Source organism: Crocodylus siamensis, chromosome 1 (assembly GCF_052110815.1).
Source record: "Crocodylus siamensis isolate JL-2025a chromosome 1, ASM5211081v1, whole genome shotgun sequence".
Taxonomy (NCBI): domain Eukaryota; kingdom Metazoa; phylum Chordata; order Crocodylia; family Crocodylidae; genus Crocodylus; species Crocodylus siamensis.
Genome location: NC_143395.1, coordinates 313,751,974 through 313,765,441, shown reverse-complemented (window position 1 = coordinate 313,765,441; position 13,468 = coordinate 313,751,974). Strand labels below are relative to the sequence as shown.

The 13,468-nt window shown below is 44.0% G+C and overlaps 1 long non-coding RNA gene across 1 annotated transcript in view; it reads left to right on the top strand.

The window, feature by feature from the left end:
* LOC149874773 (uncharacterized) overlaps positions 1 to 13,468 on the top strand; it is an 81,885-nt gene that overhangs the window by 33,092 nt on the left and 35,325 nt on the right. The window lies entirely within an intron of this gene.

Below are 13,468 nucleotides of genomic sequence, written 5' to 3'. Positions count from 1 at the left end.
AAACAGAAGCAGAGAGAGAGAGAGAGGAGATACAGTGGAGGAAAACGTGATAGAAAACAGAAAGCGAAGGAGGAATTCACATCTCGTATCAGAGGTGGTATTCAAAATTTAGTCAGAGATGATAGAAGTGGTAAAGTAATTTGGTCGCCTCTCTCTGAAAAGAGAATAGGAGAGAATCACACAGGATTAGGACAATGAACGACCAGAAGTGTCACAGTGGTGAATCTACAAGAGATGCTAAGTCACGGCAGCAATGAACTACATTGATGTAGTTTGTTGCTATGGCGACATAGTGTTGGTGGGCACGAGCTGTGATACCACTGTTACTGTGCAGTAGCAATGAACTACTGCTATACATTGCTACTGTGCAGTAGGGTCGAAAACAACCCATGTGCTACCGGGACTGCCCAGTACCGGCAGTTATTTAATGACTGCACAATAACAACTGCAGAGTCAGGCGCATGTGTGGATGCACCTAGTGTCTACTTAGAGCTCAGGGTATAGTCATTGGCCAGAAGGCAGGGCAGGGTGGCACCTTTAATTTGGTCAGATGCTAGTCCCTTCATAGGACCTGACAAAGCTGGCTGTTACCTATGAAAGCTTATGCAGTTCTGAATAAGTTAGTTTCTAAGATGCCACCATACCCTGTCTTTTGCCAGACTTCAGCCTAAAATCAATAACTACATCTCTCATTCATTTACTTGACTCATTTTCATGTCTTATGCAAAAACTGAAGAGAAGAGCTATCATTGTATTTTCTTCACCACTTAGGTTTAGCTTCTACACACATATTTGATTTATTGATCCCAGCTTTACATTCATTTTATTTTCCAGACTGGGTCTTAATACACTTCTTGAGTGTTATAAGTAGATTATTTTGTGTTGGACTTTTCTCTCTTTGTACTTCTTCTGTCTTTTAGGCCTCCTATACATGTTACAGGTATCACACAATTAACTGGTTAATTCTGCAATTACCTTGAAAACACATGGAAAGTAACTATCAAGCCATAAAAAGCTCCAAACAGCAATAAAGTTACACCTTGAAAATGTGTATTAACTTTACATCTGGTTGCTGTAGAGCTTTAATTTGCACATGCAACAGGGTCTACCCATCAGCGGACCAGGCTCCCAGCCACAGAGGTGCACTATGCCCAGGCCAGGGCCAGGAGTCTTACAACTGAGGGGACTCAGCCCCAGCCACTGCTGACTCCGGGTCCCAACAGCACCCTGTAGCTGCCAAGACCCAGAGTCCCACAGCTGTGGATGCTGGGTTCCTGCAGTGTGCCTCCTGGTGCCAGGACCCCCTTGGGTCATAGCAGCCATGGGGTGCAGCTACAATTTCCCAGCCCAGCATGTGTGGCATAGCAGGAAGTGAAATTGTAAGGATTGTGCATTATATCCCATTGTGCCTTTACCTGAATGTGTACAGAGGGCCTAACTTATATAAAATGTTTTATCCAATATGTTGAACTGGACTTTTAGATGCCTAGAATTGGATAGTTTAGAATTTAGACCCCTGCACAACTTGTCATCTAGCTGATACTAGCTCATTCAAGGGTGCCCATGGGAAATAGCTGGAGAAGGCACTCATTTAAGTGTGGTTTGTGTGCCGAGAAAAAGAATGCAAGAGAGATGTATAATTGGACACATTCAGAAGGTCCTGACAATAATCAGAGGTGAGGACTAATAGCCCCAATAGAAGGAACCTATCAAAGATGTTTGAGGAATAGCAAATCCTTCATCTCTGTAGGGCGTTGTACCAGATGACAATTAAAGTCCTTTTCAAAACTTAGTAAAGGGTATGCTGAGCTTAGTACCACAGTGCATTAGCAGAGTGATGGCATGCCAGTTTCTGCATCTAACATTATATTCAGCCTGGGAAAATGTTTAAATTGTATAGATACAAAAATCATGTCTTACAAATATTATACAGAAAGAACTGACAACATTTAGTTAAAACCTGGATGTGAAAATTTAAAGGCAGTGTCAATCTAAATATAATGACCAGAGCTATTTCCCCAAGAGGTAAATTTTGACTGCTTAAACATAAATCAGGAAGTTTACTATACAATTTGATAGGTCTTTTTTCCAGGTTCTCATTTTCTTTTAGTTTTACTTGACTTTGTCCATATTAAGACACCGTTGCATAATTTCATGTCTTATTACTCCTTAATTAGTAATCCTAAAATGTGAAATATACGTCACTGAGGCAATAAACTGTCTTTTTCCCTAATGTGAAAAAAATAAGAAAGGAGTTATTTATTGACAGAATGCTGGTGCTACTGACACACACTCAACTATTCTGGGAAATTGCAAAATTGTATTTTTTTAAATACTCTATAAAATAACTTTAACGAAGCAATCAAAAAGACGTTAGACATGTCTTAACTCATAAAGTTATTTTACTTTACTCTATGCCAGCCTAGGCTGAAGAAGCAAACAAACCAATAACAGCACTGAAAGGATAGAGCTACACTATGCGCAGCTCCTGCTTGAAAACATTAGGTGCAGAATCCTGTTTCATCCAGTAGATGACCAAAGTGTAATTTGTGACTAACTCAAAATTATCTGTCCAGTGCCTAGGGGAGACTATTTTTCCCACTGGATGCATAGATACCTCTATTATAGAAATAGAGAGCTGCTAGGGCACATCCAGGTGGCAATCTTATTTCTTCCCAGTCCTTCCACAGAAGTAATGGGAGACTTACATATTCCAGTCACATAGTTCAGAGGATAGTTATCTGATAGTTTGGTAGTTTGATAGCCATCACAGAACCCAGAGGCAATTTCAGTAGCTGCAAAGATGCTTCCCTGAGAAAGAAACGTTCCCACAGGATCCCCGCATACCACTGGACAAGCCCTTCATTTCCACTGCTGCTAAAAGCAGCCAGGAATTCTTCCAGGTAAGAGAAGAAGACACCTGCTGGGTGTGCAGTACATTTACCCTGCAGTGCAAAAGTGGCACTTATATGACTAGTGGTGCAGCTGATTCTATTTCATTTGCCCATACTACTCTTTGCCAGGTAGATTGTGCCTTCTCCAATCTAGTTAGTTGTATAATACCTGGGTATATAGGAATTTAGCTTTCCTGCTGCTCTGGGTTTGGTTGCTTTTCCCTCCCTCCCCTAGCATGTTGCTTGACTTTTCATCCCAGGTGCAGCAGAACATGAATAATATTATGGCCCAGTACTTGAAGGAGTTTACAGAGGATGGAGGGTGTAGGGTGGCCACCAGTGCAGGAGGAGAAGGAGAGAGCTGTACAAGAAGTTCATTGCAGTGAGGACCAAAGATGGACCAGATGGACCTATGTCCTGTCCACAGTGCACAGGACTTGCAGGATATTAGCTATTTATATAAACTCCCATATAGTTTGTTTCCAAGTGTCAGTATCTACAGGAAAGGTGATGTAGTCTGGGGTGTGAGGGATGTTGGTATCTATGAACTGGCTGAGGATACTACAACCGACTGATTGACTGAGGCCCATGATTTGGGCAGTGACTGTCAAGAATGAACTTTAGGCCAATATAGCTAGGGCAGTGATAACTTGTTGAGCACCGATAGACGGTAATAGGTGGGATAGGGCCCCTCCTGACTACCCTACAGCAGAGGTGGTACATAGTGTCCGCTCTGAGGAGATAGTGTTGAATGCAAACCTTTTCACTTAGGGTGCCTATAAATGTGTGGGAACGTTGCTCTGATGCACTGCAATTACAGTGCATTGAAGCAGACTCGATTAATGAAGTCTTCTGGAGCATGTTAATTAGCATGCTCCAGCAGACTCCACTTCTCATGTATTCATCATCCTGTGCTCTGAAATGAAAGTTAAAGCTCCTGCCACCATTTTGAAGTGTGGGATGCTGAATAAACATGACACTGCAGGCATTTTAATTAAAGTGTCTTTTGGAGCCACTATGCTTAAAGCGTACCCCACCACCACCACCACCCTCGGAGCATGTGTAAAGATACCCTTGGTCTCTCAAAGGTCTCTTATAGGCTTGTCTAAATGGCTACTGCTGTCAATCAGCCTAGCCATTTATCCATATCATGGGTGGTGTTCATCATGGTCCACATCATGTCTTCAAGCTTTGTCCCACTCTGCTCCTTACCCTGCTACCTGATCATCTGTTGCTACCTTGGGAGTTTCCTCATGCTACATAGTTTAGCTAGGTCCTATTTGCCAGTTCTGGTTATCTCGAGACTTTCCCTGTAACTCCTCCTATGACACCCTTAAGTCTGTTCCCTTTCTCTACAGCTATCCTGCTTGCCCTACACCTATTTCTTTGCTTTTTATTTGGGTTCCCCTCAGTTGTCTTTTTCACGGTATCTTGCTCACACTCACTTTGCTATGTTGTTGATGTTGATGTATGTTAAGTTCAGCATACAATGATCTTATGTGACTCAGGTTTGAATTGGCTACAAAGCAGTAAAGCAACACTTGCTGTGAACAGTTAGGTCCTGCTAGTCATGCTTTTTCATGACTGTATTTTACATTTATCTGGGCCCATAGCTGCCACTAGACACCCAGAGGAGTAGATCAGAATTACTCTTGGGTGTAAATGGCTATTGCAAGCCTCCAATATACGTTCCCTATGGAGCATGCTCAATGGCCTAAGATTCAAATTACCTGGCTGAAATGTAGCTGGATAATGCATTTAGCCATGTAAGTGTGATTCATTTCTGAAAAAGTGAAAGCGAATTGCACTTAGGCAGATAATTGGTAGAGACACATACACCCCTATTCATTTATTTGGCAAAATGGGATTTTGTCCTTGGTGTCAATGCAAGCAATGCAATGGTGTCATTAGCACATATCATTTAACATTTTTAAGCTGGAAACATCTTGGATATGGGCCGTAAACCTGCATAACATACAATACCTAAAAAAAAGTTCTGTGCTTCTATTCTACTGGAATTATGCAGTACATACACTGTTCCTTGTCCAGAATACAATTCTGCATTTTACTATTTAAATTCAGTACTCCATTTTAACAGCTACATTGAATAATACACATTCCCCTTACTAATTTCTCAGACTTTTTCCTTTGTTGTTTTATGGTGAAAATGATTATACAGAATGGCATGAAAGATAGTGAACCAAAAACAGAGAAAACACAAATAAACAAAAGATGATTTAAAATATACCTCCAGAAAATATTAAGAACAACATACTGTGGTTTGAATTGTCTATTCACCACTAATTTAGTACATTCTTGCACCACCAGTTCTACTTACAAAAATAATGAACTGTTACATGCATTTTACAAGTTGGTCCTCCCTTGAGTGATTTTTAGCAAGCTATACCTTTTGAGCAGCCAATGTAGCTTTAATGGAGATTGAGGTGGGGTAGAGAAAAAATCTAGGGAAAAAGGTTATGAAGGGAAAAAAGGTCAACAGTTAACTAGTTTGACATTTCTGCTTGCCATCCTTTTGCTGTAAGATGTGGAGAAAATGCTTTCTGAAATCAGAAAAATATTTAGGACAGTTTGAATGCATTACAAAATACAAATATTTATTTATTTCCCCACTCAACTTTGAATTTCCTTTTGCTAAAGTTTGCCTAACTCAAAAAGTCTGTATAATTCTAGTGTAAGTGTTCATTATTTGAACAGGGCAACTCATTTTGTTCTAGACTTTTATAAGTTGAGGCTTTTTTTTTCTTTAAACCCTACTCTGCTTAATCTTAAACCCAGGGACTAGATTTAAGCAATGCTGAGCTTAACATCCGGGTTCCCTATGCAATGCATGGGGAAAGTTAGGTACCTAACAATGGATTTCAACATAAGCAGTCCTTAGATTATGAGACACATTAAGTAGGCTGTAGAAAATATTAGGAAGGGAGGATCTATGACTTAAGCTCTTGTCCTCAAGGAACCAGCTCACCCCCTACCCAACTTATTTAGACTGGGCTGTCAGGAACAGCAAATATCAGTACAGCTGGCACAGTCATGCCACTTAAAGTAAGTTGTGACTGTAGATCAGATCCTGGAAACATCAGTGTGTGGACTGATTTAAATTTCCTCTTTACTTGATTCAGAACAGGGACATGAACTAACATCTTCCACCTCTCAGGTGAATATTAGGACTGTGCAAAACAGCACCGTTCCAAAACAGCACTGTTTTGACATTTTACCCATAGGATATAAAGGGGAAGGTCAAAACAGCCTACAACGTTGTCATTTCTGGCCTCATTTGGATGAAACTTGCATGAATAGTAGCCCCTTCTGAAGGCATGAAGCCTGCCAAGTTTCAAGGAGATAGGTACAGGGAGTTCAGAGAAACTGCACCCCAAATCTTGAAAGCAAAACTTATGTCATGTGCATGCTTTAAGCCACCGCAGTGTCAAAACTGCAGGCATGCTAGCCCCTGCTGAGGCCACAAAGCATCAGTTGATGCATACCAGGGTATTGTTGGATCTGCTGGCTACAGCATTGCACTGCTGGCTCATGTTCATACTGTGGTCAGTTATTACCCCCAGGTCTGTAGTGGCAAGTGATGGGGGATCTTTAGTCCTGCTGCCTGATGAGAGGCAGCAGTTGCACAAGCACCCATGTCATGAGTTTTGCTTGCCAGCAGCTAGGGGTGCAGGGCCCCAGAACCCCCCTGCACCTACCTCCTTAACAGCTGGAAGGGTTTGCGGCTACAGCAGAGCCTAGCAGCCAGGCCTACAGTAGTCCCTCCCTCCCCACCAGGCCCCATGTCCCAAGACAGATACAGTTTCACAAGCACCTATGTCACAAGTTTTGCCTGTCAGCAGTCAGAGGTGCAGGGCCCCAGAACCCAGAAGCCCCTGCTCTTATCTGCTTGACAGCTGGCAGGCTTCGTGGCCTCAGCAGGGGCTAGCAGGCCTTGCTTTGTTTTGTTTCAAGGCTGTTTCAACCATATCTGTTCCATTTCAATTTCACTGTTTCAACCTCAAAACAAGTCGAAACAGCATCAAAACAAAGCTAGTGGTGAAATTTCGCACAGCCTTAGTGAATATACAGGTATATACAGGGTGAAGCTTTTTCTGTCTCCTGTTGAAGCTATTCTACTTTGCATATGTACATATTTGCTGGAGGAAGCCCTGAAACCTGACTCTTCCACAGCCCAGAGGAGTGACCTAATCCCTGGATCTCATATCAGTTACATGCGTTTCATAAATAAATCTTTGAGCAGCATGTTGGCACCTACTTATATCTAATATAAACTAGGGATAAATCAATTCCAAATTTCAGATTAATTTGATCAAAGCCTAAAAGTCAAGTTCCAAAATTTGGGCTCAGTCCTCAAGTCTGTGGGGCTCTGCCATGGGCAAGAATCTTCCCTAGACCCATCAGTCTAGGGTTTCAGATATTCCCCAGATTCTTGGCAGGCATCCTACTTGCAAGCCTCAGGTCCAGAGGCCTTGGAGTTCAGATGTCCCCTAGTGCCACTTGACCCTAGCCAAAAGGCCAAGGAGCAAGCTAGGGGGGAAGTGTGAAAGCAGTATCCAATTGCCACAAAATGCCTGGAGTACAAGGGACCGGCCTCGCCTATAATTTTTTAACTTTATTAATGAATCTTAAAAAGGGTCATTACAGAGTTGAAGGGATAGGAGGAAATACAATATCCTGGTGAGGGTGGCCACATAGTACAGGGTGGGTGGTGTGGGAGGGGGAAGGAGGCACAACTAAGTCACATTGCAAAGATGTGTCCTACTTAGCCCAGGGGTGGGTTGGGGTTGAGGATAGGGGAACTAAAAGACACTTATAAAGAAGAAAGAATATGCACACAGATACAAGTAAGAGCAAGTGGGGTACAATTGCAGGGGTGAGGGAGAATCCAGATACAAGTCTCCTAGGTCCTAATCTGCTGGGGAAGGGGAGAAATTAAGACCCCTCTGAGGGTCTGTTCTGGCTGGTGAACTCTATTGGAGTCCACATACTGACACATACTTATGATATGCTTGACATAGATGTCTCTCAACTATGTGATGGTTGGCTGATCTCCTCCAGTGGGCTTTGAACCAGGCACATTGTGGGAGGGGGGGAAAGAGGACAAAGGGAGGCACAGAACACCAAACCAAGAGACACACACAAGAACAGCCCAGCCAAGTCAGGCCACAAGCACAAGAAATATCCAGGTAAGAGACAGGGGCCCAGACAGTCTGGGGATTGGGGGGAGGCACATACACCCTCAGGAGGCCTTAAATGCCTCTACAGTAATGCTTTCAGTATGGGGAACAAGCAGGAGGAACTTTCCCTCCTGCTAGCTAACACAAACCCCGACATAGTGGGGCTCACTGAAACTTGGTGGGATTCAACACATGACTGGGTGGTAAACATCAAGGGCTATAGGCTGTATAGGCAGGATAGAACAGGAAGGAAAGCTGGTGGTGTGGTGCTCTATGTCAAAGAGCAATACACATCCTCTGCAAACAGCACTAGGTCTGAGGTAGGGCAGACTGAGGTGCTCTGGGTCAGAATACAAGGAGTTTGGGGGGAAAGGGACCTAACGGTGGGGGTCTACTACAGGCCACCTAACCAGGGAGAAAAGCTGGACCGGGAATTTTCAGGTCAGCTCACGGAGGCAGTTAAGTCAAAGGATGTGACCATCATGGGTGACCTAAACTATCCAGACATCTGCTGGGAAGAGAAGTCAGCCTGGTCTGACCATTCACGTCCTGAGTTACAAGACCTCCACCTAACCCAGGAGATGCACAGTCCCACCAGGGGAAATGCCTTGTTGGACCTGGTTCTGGCCACAGACAATGACCTGGTGAGGGGACTGCGGGTGTCTGACCGCCTGGGCAATAGAAACCATCGCCTCCTGGAATTTACCATCCAGCGCAGGGTGTCAAAGGCCTGCAGCAAGGCAGCAGCCATGGACTTCAGGGGGGCAGATTTCAATGAGGTAAGGAGTTGGGGAGGCACTGAGGTCCCAGAGGGGAGGGGAGTTGGGAGTCCAAGAAGACTGGTCATTCCTTAAGGAGATGATCCTCCAAGCCCAAAGCATGACAATCCCCATGCAGATCAAAGAGGGCAGGAGTGCTCAAAAGCCCCCATGGCTCCCCCAAAGCATCCATGAACACCTCAAAACCAAAAAGGAAGCGTACACCCAATGGAAGGGAGGGGTCATCACCAAGGAGAATTATACCTCCTTGGCTCGAGATTGTAGGGGGGTATTAGGAAGGCTAAGGAACTGGGACTAGTGACCCAGATCACAGATAACAAGAAGTCCTTTTTTAAATATGGGGTAAAAAGAAAGTATCAAATAATGTGGGGCCTCTGCAAGACATGCTTTGTAATCTGGTGGTAGTACCAGATAATAAAGCTAATCTCTTTAACAGATTATTTGCTTCAATTTTTCTGAGAAGGGACAGGGACATCCCTCCCCCACTCCTCCCCCCGCCCCCCCCCCCCGGATTCTGGACAGACCCAGGGGAGGCGGAACTTCTGGAGGGACTAGATGTGTTCAAATCAGCAGGTCCTGATGATCTCCACTCAAGAGTGCTTAGGGAATTAGCAGAGGTCATTGCAGGACCCCTGGCACAACTTTATGAGCACTCATGGTGCTCTGGTGAGGTGCCTGATGCCTGGAAAAGGGCCAATGTGGTACCCATTTTCAAAAAAGGGAGGGAAGAGATTCCAGGAAACTATAGGTCCGTTGGTCTTACTTCGGTCCTGGGTAAGCTCTTTGGGAAAATTATCCAGGAACACATCTGCGAGGAGTCAGCAGGGGAGTTTATGCTTAGGGGCAATCAACATGGGTTCATTACAGGCAGGTTCTGTCAGACCAACCTGGTGGCCTTCTATGACCAAATGACAAAAGTCTTGGACCCAGGTGTCACGGTGGACATAGTCTTCCTGGACTTTAGGAAGGCTTTCGACACTGTCTCTCAGCCCATCCTCATTAAAAAATTAGGTGTCTCTGGTGCCAACGACCACACAGTCAGATGGGTCACAGATTGTCTGGAGGTCTGCACCCTGAGAGTGGTGGTGGACAGGTCATTTTTGACCTGGAGAGATGTGGGCAGTGGGGTTCCCCAAGGCTCAATCCTCTGGCCCGCACTGTTCAATATCTTCATCAATGATTTGGACGAAGGGTGAAAAGCACCTTGTTCAAGTTCTCAGATGACACTAAGATGTGGGGAGAAGTAAGCACGCTAGAAGAGAGGGACAGGCTACAATTAGATCTTGACAGGTTACAGAGGTGGGCAGATGAGAATAGGATGGGTTTCAATATGGAGAAGTGCAAGGTGTTGCACCTGGGGAAGAAGAACCAGCAGCATACTTACAGGGTTGTAAACTCCTTTCTCATCAGCACAGAGACAAGGAAGGATCTTATTGATTCCAAGATGAACATGGGCCGTCAACGTGGGGATGTTAACCAGGAAGGTTAACCACACTTTGTTATGCATCCATAGATGCATCATGAGCAGGTCCAAGGAGGTGATCCTCCCCCTCTATGTGACATTGGTCAGGCCACAGTTGGAGTACTGTGTCCAGTTCTGGGTGCTGCACTTCAGGAGAGATGTGCACAGCATACATAGGGTCCTGAGGAGGGCCACTCACATGATTAGGGGGCAGCAGGGCAGGCCCTACAAGGAGAGGTTTCGGGACCTGAACCTGTTCAGCCTCCACAAAAGCAGGCTGAGAGGGGATCTGGTGGCCGCCTACAAACTTGCTAAGGGGGACCAGCAGCCACTGGGATAGTCCCTGTTCCCCTGAGCACTACTGACGGTAACAAGGAACAATGGCCATAAGATGATTGAGAGTAGATTCAGGCTAGATATCAGGAGGCACTACTTCACTGTCAAAGTGGCTAGGAGCTGGAACCAGCTTTCAAGGGAAGTGGTGCTCGCCCCTACCCTGGGGTCTTCAAAAGGAGGCTAGACAACCATCTAGCTGGGGTCATTTGACCCCAGCATCCTTTCTTGCCCATGGCAGGGGGTCAAACTAGATGATCTGCTTAGATCTCTTCTGACCCTACCAACGATGAAACTATGAAACTATGTGAAATCCAACTGAACAAAGATGTACCAAATATTGTAGCATTTCTAACATCTTGAGATTTAAGCTAGATCAGGAAAAAACTGAAGCATATACTGCAGTTTTATAATGAAGGACATTCCCTAATAGGTCTAGAACATGCTTAATTACTTTGCTGTATTAGGTCCTTTTTAAGGGCATGCAAGAGAATTAGATCATGTGAAAGTCCTTCAATGATTATTTTGGCTAGGTATGATGTTGCACTTATGCACTAAGCATGCAGAAAGTGTTCTGCCGTCATAACCAAAAAGAAATTCACAACATGTGGAACACTTTAAAAATGGCAGATCCCACTCTAAGTTAACCCTGGATGAATGTGATGTCAGACTAAAGCACTTCAGGTTACAGCACTTTATTGAACATCTATACCACAAATCAAGGTAGGTCACATCCTGCTGGCATCCCAGGGTCCCCTTACAGCCCAGCATACTAGTCTTGGCTGGCCTCTATGGCTCCAGGCAAGTACCACAAATCCAGCCCTACCACTGGGCTCTCACAAAGAAGAGACAGAAAAGGCTCTGTCTCCTCCCTGTGCATCCAGGTGGGTGTAAAGGAATGGAGGCCCCTGCCAAGTGTGTCCCCCCACCTTGCTGGCTTGGGTCTTGAGGGTGGGCAGTCCAGGTCCACATGCCCAACTATAGCCAGTTTGTGGCTGTACTTCTTTTAGCCATGCTGGGAACTGGGGTTCGGGGGGGTGGGAACAGAGCCTTGGGTGACTGGGTGGGAAGGGGGTGGAAACACAGCTCTTGGCTGCAGTTGTCAGGAGGCTGGGGAAGGGTAAATGAGGAGAGGTGCTGCTCAGGCAGTCTCTAGGGGGGCATGCTGCAGCACCCCCATCTAGCTGGCCTTTGCCAGTGCAGACTGCTTCTGTGCCCCCTGCAAGGGCAAACATCAGTTTTGTTTGCTTCCACACTAATCTAGGGTGCTTTGAGTAAAGTGCAATATTTAGAGCACTTCTGCCTTAGGCTTCTTGAATGCCTGTACTTAGCTTTCGTGAGTGAAAAGAGTAAAAATCAGCTCAGTATGTGAACAGCTTTGAAGTTCTTTGGAATAGTAGTGTTGAGCTATTTTCAAAAGGAGTGCTGTTAAAAATCTTTCATTGGTACTGAGATGTAAATGAAATGTGTTTAACATGGCAAGATGCATTTTAATGTGTCTTGAATAAGAAGATATTATTTTTCCAGACAGACACTATAGAAATACATATTTCTGATTGGTAGTAATACACACAATGGGCAAAATGTTACTTTTACTCATGCATCCACCACTGCAGCTCCATTGCTTTTAGGGGAGCTAGCCAGTTGAGAGATACTAGACTCCTGGCTGGTACAGCAGTTGCATGCATAGTGGGAGCACTTATTTTTCTCAGTACGCTATGTCTCTTTTGGAAGTTAATAGGTGGCAAGCACTGGGAATATGGGTCATAACAGAATATTAGTATCTCTACTTTCTATCCATCAGATCAAGGGAAATCCTCTGGATCACCAAATAATCTTGGAGACACTATCCTAAAGAACTACATTTCAATGCTGAATGATATTTTTTTAATATAATTTCACCTATCATTTCTATTCAAGTGAAAGTATCTCCTGTAGTACAACAAACTGTGATGCTGATGAACACTGACATTTGGTAACAGTGTTAAGTAGTAAAACAAAAGGCCTGAGAGATGACGGAGCCTATGGGAGAGCACCCACAGTTTTAGAGAGAAGGAATACCAACAGCTCTTAATTGTGAATTCAGTCACTAATCCTGGATAAAAATACACAATTCAGTTTTATTATTGTTTTCCTTTGAAGCCAGCAGCTCAGGCCAAAACAGAAGGAAGATGAGAAGGGCAGAAATGGCCTGGGAATCATAAAACAAAGAACTAAATAAAAATTAGAAAGGGAGGGTGGTGGGTATGTAGGGGGGAACTGATGGCTAGAACAGAAGTTCAGTTATAAAGCAAATTAAGTAGGCATTAAATGTAAACATTGCAACATCTTGTTGCAAAATATAATTAAAAACAAATTCAGCTAAGTAACTTTTAGCTAGGTAAAAATAAATCAGATCCAAATTATTTTGAAGAGTAGTTGTTTCCTTTTGAGTCAGACCATCATAGGAATTTTCCCTGGTGCAAGCTGAATTCTTCCTTTTTTATATGCTGCTAACACAGGGTGATTAAAGGAGCTACTGAATGAATATGGCATCAGCTATGAATGTAAATAATATTGTTTTATTCTTATTCCTTGCTCTTTCTCCACTTGGTCCCTTGCCTCCAGTTTAACACATTATCTGGAAGACTCAATAAAAGCCAAATTTTCAAAGCATGGCCTCTGTTACACACTTTCGCTTTTATGCACACAGTTTTGTATGTCAATATACTGCAGTAGTTTGTGTGCGCAAGTTTGTGTGCATGTGTGTTTGTGTACATATAAGTGTATTGTTAACTAAACACGGAGTGGAATGGATGTTTC